Consider the following 9,667-nt stretch of genomic DNA (forward strand, 5'->3'; position numbering starts at 1 on the left):
TCTTAGAGGGTTCAAAAAGGGTTCTTCGGCTGTCCCCATAGGAGAGCCCTTTTTGGTTCCAGGTAAAAAATAATTTTTGGTTCCAGGTAGAACCCTTTTGGGTTCCATGTAGAACCCTCTGTGGAAAGAGTTCTACATAGAACCAAAAAGGGTTCTTCAAAGGGTTCTCCTTTGGGGACAGCCAAAGAACCCTTTTAGGTTCTATATAGCACCTTTTTTCTGAGAGTGTAGGATAGACACACTTTCGGTTTTGGTTTCATTTATCCAACCTTGTAAGCAAAATGACGTATTTCAGACATCCATGGGACAGTACTCACCAAGTGAGCAAAATTACGTCTTTTAGATGTGTATGGACATTGGCGTTGGACAGTGCTCACTGGGAAATGTCTTCAGTGCATTATCAATAATAATGGTCTATCCATTTTTACCCAGTGTTGACAGGTTATGAAGTTTCTTCACTATCTGTCATTTACTTAACTCTGGCTCTGAACTCCACTAAAAGTTGAAAGGGTGAACATCTCTAGACACACCTGTTTGTGTGGAAAACAGAACTTTTCAGGTTTTTGTTTTTTAAGTATCAAGGTATATGTGTCCCCCTAGTGGCAAAGAAAATGTATTGCACATGTGTGACCGCTCCACATAAATACTATAGAATGTTGAAAACCATTCTTCACTTTGAAAATTAGTCCTGTGTAATCTGAAAAGGTTAAAGCTCCTCAGTGGTCATTTAAATTTTATTTGTGACGTTTTTAACTTGTAAATCCCTCATGAATTTACTACAACTCTGACCCTGTCATATGAGGTCGGCCTACACAACAATGTTAGTTTCAAAATATGTTCAAAATATGTTTAAAAATCGTGCTGATGTCATGGGCTATCAGTTATTGCATCCATAGCTCCATACATTTCTAAAGTACCTGTTAGCTTTAAAAAAAAAAGTTTAAATGGTGGAGCAGAAAAATGAATGCCAGATTATGGCTTTAATAAACAGCCAAACAACAGGCTAGGAAAGAAATAGGTAAATAAACACAGCCAGTCAGCCACATAGATTCAACCACACTACACAATACCCTCCATCATTTGCTCTCCCTCGACAGTTAGGAGCTCCCCTATATTATACCATATCTCAGTGGGCCCCCCTGGTGGCGAGGTCTCTCCTCTTTTCCTTTTCCTCTTACATTACAAAGTATGGTGAAGTTGTCCCTAGATGCTGATCTTGGGTCAGTTTTGCACTTTCCCCACTAATGGTTAAGGTTAAATCTGTACCTATAGGGGAAACTTCACCCCGGAGCTTATGTTACAGAGCTTCATTACAGTACTGCATTGAACCATTTTGTGATGAATGTATCAGATTATTTTTGTTTGTCCCATGTCTAGGAGATATGAGATAAGATATGAGATAAGAAAGCTCAAGAAATATATATATATATACAGTACCAGTCAAAAGTTTGGACACATCTACTCATTCAAGGGTTGTTCTTATTTTTTACATCTTCTACATTGTAGAATAATAGTGAAGACATCAAAACTATTAAATAACACATATGGAATCATGTAGTAACCAAAAAAGTGTTAAACAAATCCAAATATATTGTATATTTGAGATTATTCAAAGTAGCCACCCTTTGACTGGATGACAGCTTTGCACAGTCTTGGCATTCTCTCAACCGGCTTCATGAGGAATGCATTTCAATTAACAGGTGTGCCTTGTTAAAAGTTAATTTGTGGAATTTCTTTCCTTCTTAATGCGTTTGAGCCAATCAGTTGTGTTGTGACAAGGTAGGGGTGGTATACAGAAGAAAGCCATATTTGATAAAAGACCAAGTCCATATTATGTCAAGAACAGCTCAAATAAGCAAAGAGAAATGACAGTCCATCATTACTTTAAGACATGAAGGTCAGTCAATCCGAAAAATGTCAATAACTTTTAAAGTTTCTTCCAGTGCAGTCATAAAATCCATCAAGTGCTATGATGAAACTGGCTCTCATGAGGACCGCCACAGGAAAGGAAGACCCCGAGTTGGTACATCAGCATTGCCGACTTCAGACGAATCCCGTGGGGCTTTTGGGGGTCGTAGACCAAAACGGAGAATAGCATCGTGAGAGTCATCTTTCCATGAGTGGTCATATTAGTTTGTAGGCCATTCAGATCGTTCGGACGCTACAGACGTTTTCGTGAATAGACGGATTTTCGGGATGTCTCATGGTCTGACAAACACCACTGTAACTCAGCCACCTCCACCGCAGACGTGTAAAGCTGACGTACTGTACAGTAGGTGGATGCTTAAATTGACAGATTTTGATGGGGATTTTTTATTATGTTACTTAGATGGACGCACAGGTCAATTGCATTTTCTTCCTCAATGTAGTTCAATGCAGTTTGTTTTTAATTGCTTTTCACTGTATTTCTGCCCTAGATTTATTTACCCAGACAGACATTTCCAAAGCCTATAAGAAAGCCCAAGGTGATATAGTGGCAAGGAAATTCTCCCCTCAGGAATGCAGTGGCATTTTTCAAAGCTATTGAACATGTCCACATGCCTCAGTTCTGAAATCTGGGGTGGTGTGAATCAAGAGTCTCAGAGTAGGAGTGCTGATCTAGTATCAGCTGTCCATGCAATCTTATTCCTTGTGATCTAAATGGCAAAACTGATGTTAGATTAGCACTCCTACTCTGAAACGCTTGATAGCCTACATGTTGTCCCTGACCTGATTGTATTGTCTTGCAGGAGGTCAGTTGAACAGCTCGGACGTGTGGAGGTAAATGCCCCTGGTGGACCACGGTCCACGTCGCCTCCTTGGCCAAGGCCAGGTGAAGAAACAAGATAGCTGCTCTGCTTGGAAAGGTAAGCCTTCCTTTGTTCCAGTTGCCTACCATTGAGGATACAAAGCCCCATAATCATTGACATCCACGTGTGATTGAGTCCAAGTCCAAGAGTTGCGAGCGCTTAGGATTTCTCCCATAATGCTGACCTGTTCCCATATCTGGTTGTACTATTGTCTATACGGCAAAAATAGATCTGGTACCAGGCTACCATAATGCATATCAGGCTAAATCTTTGTAGCAGGCTGGTTTGCAATTTGACCATGTTAGACTGTGTAGAATAAGAATTGTACTAAGTTTGTCTGTGTGCCTATGTTTGTGGTTGTAGCTGTATGCAGTGAGAGGCTTCAACGGGATTGAGCGCCTCCCCAGTGTGTAGTGCTACAGCATCTACAACAACCAATTGCGGACTGTTGTCACTCTACTGCTGGCTGTGAGCTCAGCAGCTCTGGTGGGCTGCTCTGGCAAGCTCTACGTCATTGGTGGGACTGTAAGCAATGACTGCAATACCAACAAGGTGAGCTAGGATCTGTAGTGTAGGGTGAAGTTGCCCCCGTTGGGTCAGAGTCCCTACACTTGGGTCAGTTTAGCATTTCCCCCACAAATGGTTCAGTTTAGGATTAGGGAAGGGGAAGCTGATCTTAGATCTGTAACTAGGGGAAACTTCCCCCAAAACATAGTTCAAAGGCAAGGGGTTAGAAGTACAGTAGAGGTCAGACGACCCTTTTCAGAATTGATGTGAGAAACCCGTGCTGGCCAGGTTACGCTTCCACCATAGTTGCTGGAACTGTGTGAAAAGATCTGCGCCAGAACAGTACGGTTTGGGTGGTATGGGAATGTGAAAAGTGTATTAGAGTCGGGGTAAACTATTATATTAAAACTATTTGATTTCTCTCACACATATCATGAAACCCCAGTTCAAGCTTAAGAACTTGTGAATATAGACAAGCATACCCCAACTCTAAATACAGATTCAAAAACAAAAGTTTTCAATGCAACAGAATAGCAAGATAGTTGACATAAACATAATCTACCAGCACGTGTTGTTATTCTACTCTTCACCACACTGAGACAAAGGCTTATAAACTCAAACAATAGCTGGATTATGGAATAGCAAGTACTCCCTGTGTCGATCTATCAAATGTCAACCGAGGTTCTTCAATTGTGACATAGGAGACTGAGAGCCTTGTTTTGCTTTTGTGGCTTTTTGGGAAAGTTTTGTGGAATTTCATGCAATGTTACCTTTTACAAAGAACTCCTTCAGAATCATGTTAAGTACTCTCATGTTAGATGTTGTCGACTTACACATTATCCATTTGTAGAAGTTCTCCAAACTGTAATCCTCATTGGATTGTATAGGCTATAACCAAAAATATGCTATTCTTTTGTGCCTTAGAGCTTGCCTTAACACAATTATTATAATGGATTCTGGAAACAAGAAGCATTCCAAACTGTAAACACTGTCATACTCTCTCATTAAGAACCCCATCATTCAGTATTTGCCTACAAAACTGACACACTGTTTGTGTCAAGTGGATCAGCTGCTGTCCTGCTGATGTGTGCGCCACTCCTCTCACAATACTGTAGTATTAGTCAAATGTAGAGTTGATCTTTTTCTTACAAGACCTTGATTGTACTGTCCATAGAGGTTCAGTGCTTTTGGGTCGATTTCCCAGACACAGAATAGTCCTAGACCAAAAAGCCCTTTCAATGGAAATTCTTCATTGACATTCAATTTAGTCCTAGACTAGGCTTAATCAGTGACCAGGAAACCGCCCCCAAAATTATAAGAAAACCCTATAGGCCTACTAAACATCCTAATAATACATAATAAAGGGGACATTATCTACTTATATACACATGCAAAATTTGTGCCCATCTCTATACTTAAAGGAGAATATCACAGCTGCTCTATTTCACTATACACTCACCGGACAGTTTATTAGCTACACCACCGGTTCACGAAAATGTATCACTCCTACAGACAGTGAGTCAGGTGGCAGTGGCTTGCTATATAAAGCAGACAGACAGGCATCAAGCCATTCAGTTACTGTTTGGTTGAACATTAGAATGGGCAAAACAAGTGACCTAAGCAACTTTAAGCATAGTATGATCGTTGATTCCCGGCGCTCCAGGTCCAGTATCTATCCAGTAACGGCCACCTTGCCTGGTCCGACGAATCCCGGTTCCTGTTGCATCATGCTGATGGCAGACTCAGGATTTGGCGTAAGTAGCCTGAGTCCATGGACCCATCCTGCCTGGTACAAGCTGTTGGTGGTGATGTACTGGTGTGGGGAATGTTTTCCTGGCACACGTTAGGTCCATTGATACCAAATGAGCAACACTTGTTACCAACACCTTGTAGAATCCATGGCCTGAAGTGTTCAGTCTGTTCTGGAGGCAAAGGGGGTGCCCAAGACAGTACTAGATGTGTTTACCTTATAAACTGGCCTGTGAGTGTATATGTCCTTAAATACACTCCTTCCGTGGCCTCCAACTGCTCTTAAACGCTAGTAAAACCAAATGCATGCTTTTCAACCGATCGCTGCCTGCACCCGCATGCCCGACTAGAATCACCACCCTGGATGGCTCCGACCTTGAATATGTGGACACCTATAAGTACCTAGGTGTCTGGCTAGACTGCAAACTCTCCTTCCAGACTCATATCAAACAACTCCAATCGAAAATCAAATCAAGAGTCGGCTTTCTATTCCGCAACAAAGCCTCCTTCACTCACGCTGCCAAGCTTACCCTAGTAAAACTGACTATCCTACCGATCCTCGACTTCGGCGATGTCATCTACAAAATTGCTTCCAACACTCTACTCAGCAAACTGGATGCAGTTTATCACAGTGCCATCCGTTTTGTCACTAAAGCACCTTATACTACCCACCACTGCGACTTGTATGCTCTAATCGGCTGGCCCTCGCTACATATTCGTCGCCAGACCCACTGGCTCCAGGTCATTACATTTACATTTAAGTCATTTAGCAGACGCTCTTATCCAGAGCGACTTACAAATTGGTGCATTCACCTTATGACATCCAGTGGAACAGCCACTTTACAATAGTACAAGGCCATGCTAGGTAAAGCTCCGCATTATCTCAGTTCACTGGTCACGATGGCAACACCCATCCGTAGCACGCGCTCCAGCAGGTGTATCTCACTGATCATCCCTAAAGCCAACACCTCATTCGGCCGCCTTTCGTTCCAGTACTCTGCTGCCTGTGACTGGAACGAATTGCAAAAATCGCTGAAGTTGGAGACTTTTATCTCCCTCACCAACTTCAAACATCAGCTATCTGAGCAGCTAACCGATCGCTGCAGCTGTACATAGTCTATTGGTAAATAGCCCACCCATTCTCACCTACCTCATCCCCACAGTTTTTATTTATTTACTTTTCTGCTCTTTTGCACACCAATATCTCTCTACCTGTACATGATCATCTGATCATTTATCACTCCAGTGTTAATCTGCAATATTGTAATTATTCGCCTACCTCATGCCTTTTGCACACATTGTATATAGGCTCCCCTTTTTTTCTACTGTGTTATTGACTTGTTAATTGTTTACTCCATGTGTAACTCTGTGTTGTCTGTTCACACTGCTATGCTTTATCTTGGCCAGGTGGCCGTTGCAAATGAGAACTTGTTCTCAACTAGCCTACCTGGTTAAATAAAGGTGAAATTATATATATTTTTTAAATATATATATATATATATATGTAATTAACATATCATATGTGTCATAACAATTGAGAATTTCCTCATTAAATGCAAATATGAGTGCTTCCGCATCTCACCAGCTACATGGCCTGGTTATAAGCACACCACAATATCCAGAATTCATAACGATTTTAGGATGTGGAGGACCGCGCCGTGGAGGTGTGAGAAATATAAAAATGTAGCCTTTGTAGCCAGCACTTTCAGCGAGAGGATTTCGAAATGGAACTGAAGTCTCAAATGTGGTTCCCATGTAGTCGAATGTTGAAAAGTGATGCTATTCTATCGATTTTCCCCTTCACTTCAAAGAGGGAGCTATCTGATCAGCCAACATCCGCGCAGCAGAAAATAAGTCAACCTGAAGTAATGTAGCTACCTGGATAGCTAGCTAGCGAACTACATTTGTTTATCTAAACCAAAATCTAGCTAGCTGGCTTTCATAATATGCTGGCTAGACATTCCAAAGCATATCAATATAATTTGGCAGCTGATATCTGCCGATTTGCTATGTAACTTTGCATGCTAACGTTAGCTTCGTCAGGCTACGTTAGCTAACAGCTAGCTAGCTATCTAACTACCCCGGAGGCTAACATGACTATATTCTATTTAGAGTCTGATCCCATCAACATCTGCAGAGGCATCAACATTAAGCTCAGCACCAGGAACTAGCGTAAGTCACCTTCTAAAATCTACTCAATCTTTCCATGACTCCATGATGAGCAAATAAATATACTGGAGCTAGGAATAAGCATGGTCCATGTCTTGTTGCTATAGTTGGTGTTTACAAGTAGGCTACAGCTTCTACTGTAGTTTTCTCTGTATTATGGAGGCTTCGTTGATTGTTCATGCAAGGCTTGGAGAAAATTGGAGGAATGGAGTTATAAGTAAGGAGGGGATGGTGGGGGTGACTGATGTGTGTCTGTTGGGGGGTGGGTATTGTATGTGAACGTTAGTATGCATGATTTATTGACATGAGGGAGGTGGGTGGATATAGTACATTGTTTGAGTGTGTATTGGTGGGGACAAAGTAGTAAAATGTTGGTTAAGACTAGTCATGCTGCTGATGATGATTACTTTGACACCAGCTTTATTAGTACATAGTCTGTGACCTATTCCATGAAAGCTTTCAGCCTGGAATAAACTCAAGCTCAACATCATCTGACTTTGAAACAAGCCAGGACAGCCAAAGGTACATTATTTATAAAAGCACAATACCCTCTTGTGACTAAACTGTCTACAAGCCAAGTGCGCCTCAAACTTTTCCCACACTTGCAGTCAGTTCTTTGACATGAAGGAGAGAGGCTGTTAATATACTCTTCTAGCCTATTCACTCTATTGTTGGCATTGCTTGTCTACTCAATAGCACAACTGTAGGTGCTCATACACAATACATGACTGTCTACAAGTCAAGCCCTCTGTTTCACATCTTTGCTAACAGCCTGTCTCAATGCCCCATTATTGACTCAAAGTGTAACAAAACACATACCAGTCTACTGTATGCTTTTTTGTTACAGATAGATGAACATGGGTTTATTGTATGGTTAGACATCCTCATGATCAGTCTGCATGTCTTTCCAGGAGACAAATCTTCTGCAAGAGGTCGAAGCAGTGGGTGGTGAAGAAAGTGTGCGAGAAGCTTGTCTACCTGGCTGTGGAGTGCAGAAAGGACAAGACGATTGTCTACAAGGAGCCAGAGTCACTGTCCCCAAATCCAACACAAGCTGCCGTTAACCTAAACCAGCTGTTATTACAAGAAGAGGTTCACCAGCTGAAGAACATTTTGGAACATTCAACCAACGCAACATCCATATTCAGTTAGACTGATGTTGTAGTATGACATAGAATACCGAGCATGCTTACAACTGCATTGTGGTATAGATATTGTTAGCTGGTGTATACAATGGTGTTTTATATAATATATTTTACAAGTGTACTGACAAGTGAAAAAATTATTCCGTCTGCATCAGAAACCAACAGTGTTGACTTCAACTTTTTGATCAATTCATTATGATTGATGAATTGATATAATTTATTAAGGGGGCAATCTACTGTAGAGATAGCCTGAAGAGTTCTGTTATACTATCCAGGTCTATGCCCAAACAGTTTGAGCTTCTACTTTTAAAAATCCATCACGCCAGAAATAAGTCCCTCACTGTTGCCGCTTGTTGTAGACCCCCCTCAGCTCCCAGCTGCGCCCTGGACACTATATGTGAATTGATTGCCCTCCATCTATCGTCAGAGTTCGTACTGTTAGGTGACCTAAACTGGGATATGCTTAACATCCCGGCCGTCCTACAATCTAAGTTAGATGCCCTCAATCTTACGCAAATTATCAAGGAACCTACCAGGTACAACCCCAAATCCGTAAACATGGGCACCCAAGATATCATCTTGACCAACTTTCCCTCTAAATACACCTCTGCTGTTTTCAACCAAGATCTCAGCAATCACTGCCTCATTGCCTGCGTCCGTCATGGGTCCGCGGTCAAACGACCACCCCCCCATCACTGTCAAACTCGCCATAAAACACTTCTGAGAGCAGGCCTTTCTAATCGACCTGGCCCGGGTATCTTCAAAGGATATTGACCTCAACCCGTCAGTAGAGGATGCCTGGTTGTTGTTTAAAAGTGCCTTCCTCGCCACCTTAATAAGCATGCCAATTTTAAAAAATGTAGAACTAAGATATAGCCAAAGGTTCACTCCAGACTTGACTGCCCTTGACCAGCACAAAAACATCCTGTGGCCTACTGCACTAGCATCGAATAATCCCCGCGATATACAACTTTTCAGGGAAGTTAGGAAAATACACAGTCAGTTAGAAAAGCCAAGGCTAGCTTTTTCAAACAGAAATGTGCATCCTACAGCACTTATTCCAAAAGGTTCTGGGACACTGTAAAGTCCATGGAGAATAAGAGCACCTCCTAAACTGCCCACTGCACTGAGGCTAGGAAACACTGTCACCACCGATAAATCCACGATAATCAAGAATTTCATTAAGCATTTCTCTACGGCTGGCCATGCTTTCTACCTGGCTACCCCGACCAACAGCTCTGCCTTCCCCGCAGCAACTGGCCCAAGCACCCCAACCCCACTTCTCCTTCACCCAAATCCAAACAGCTG

This window comes from Oncorhynchus nerka, linkage group LG22, assembly GCF_034236695.1.
Source record: "Oncorhynchus nerka isolate Pitt River linkage group LG22, Oner_Uvic_2.0, whole genome shotgun sequence".
Lineage (NCBI taxonomy): Eukaryota > Metazoa > Chordata > Actinopteri > Salmoniformes > Salmonidae > Oncorhynchus > Oncorhynchus nerka.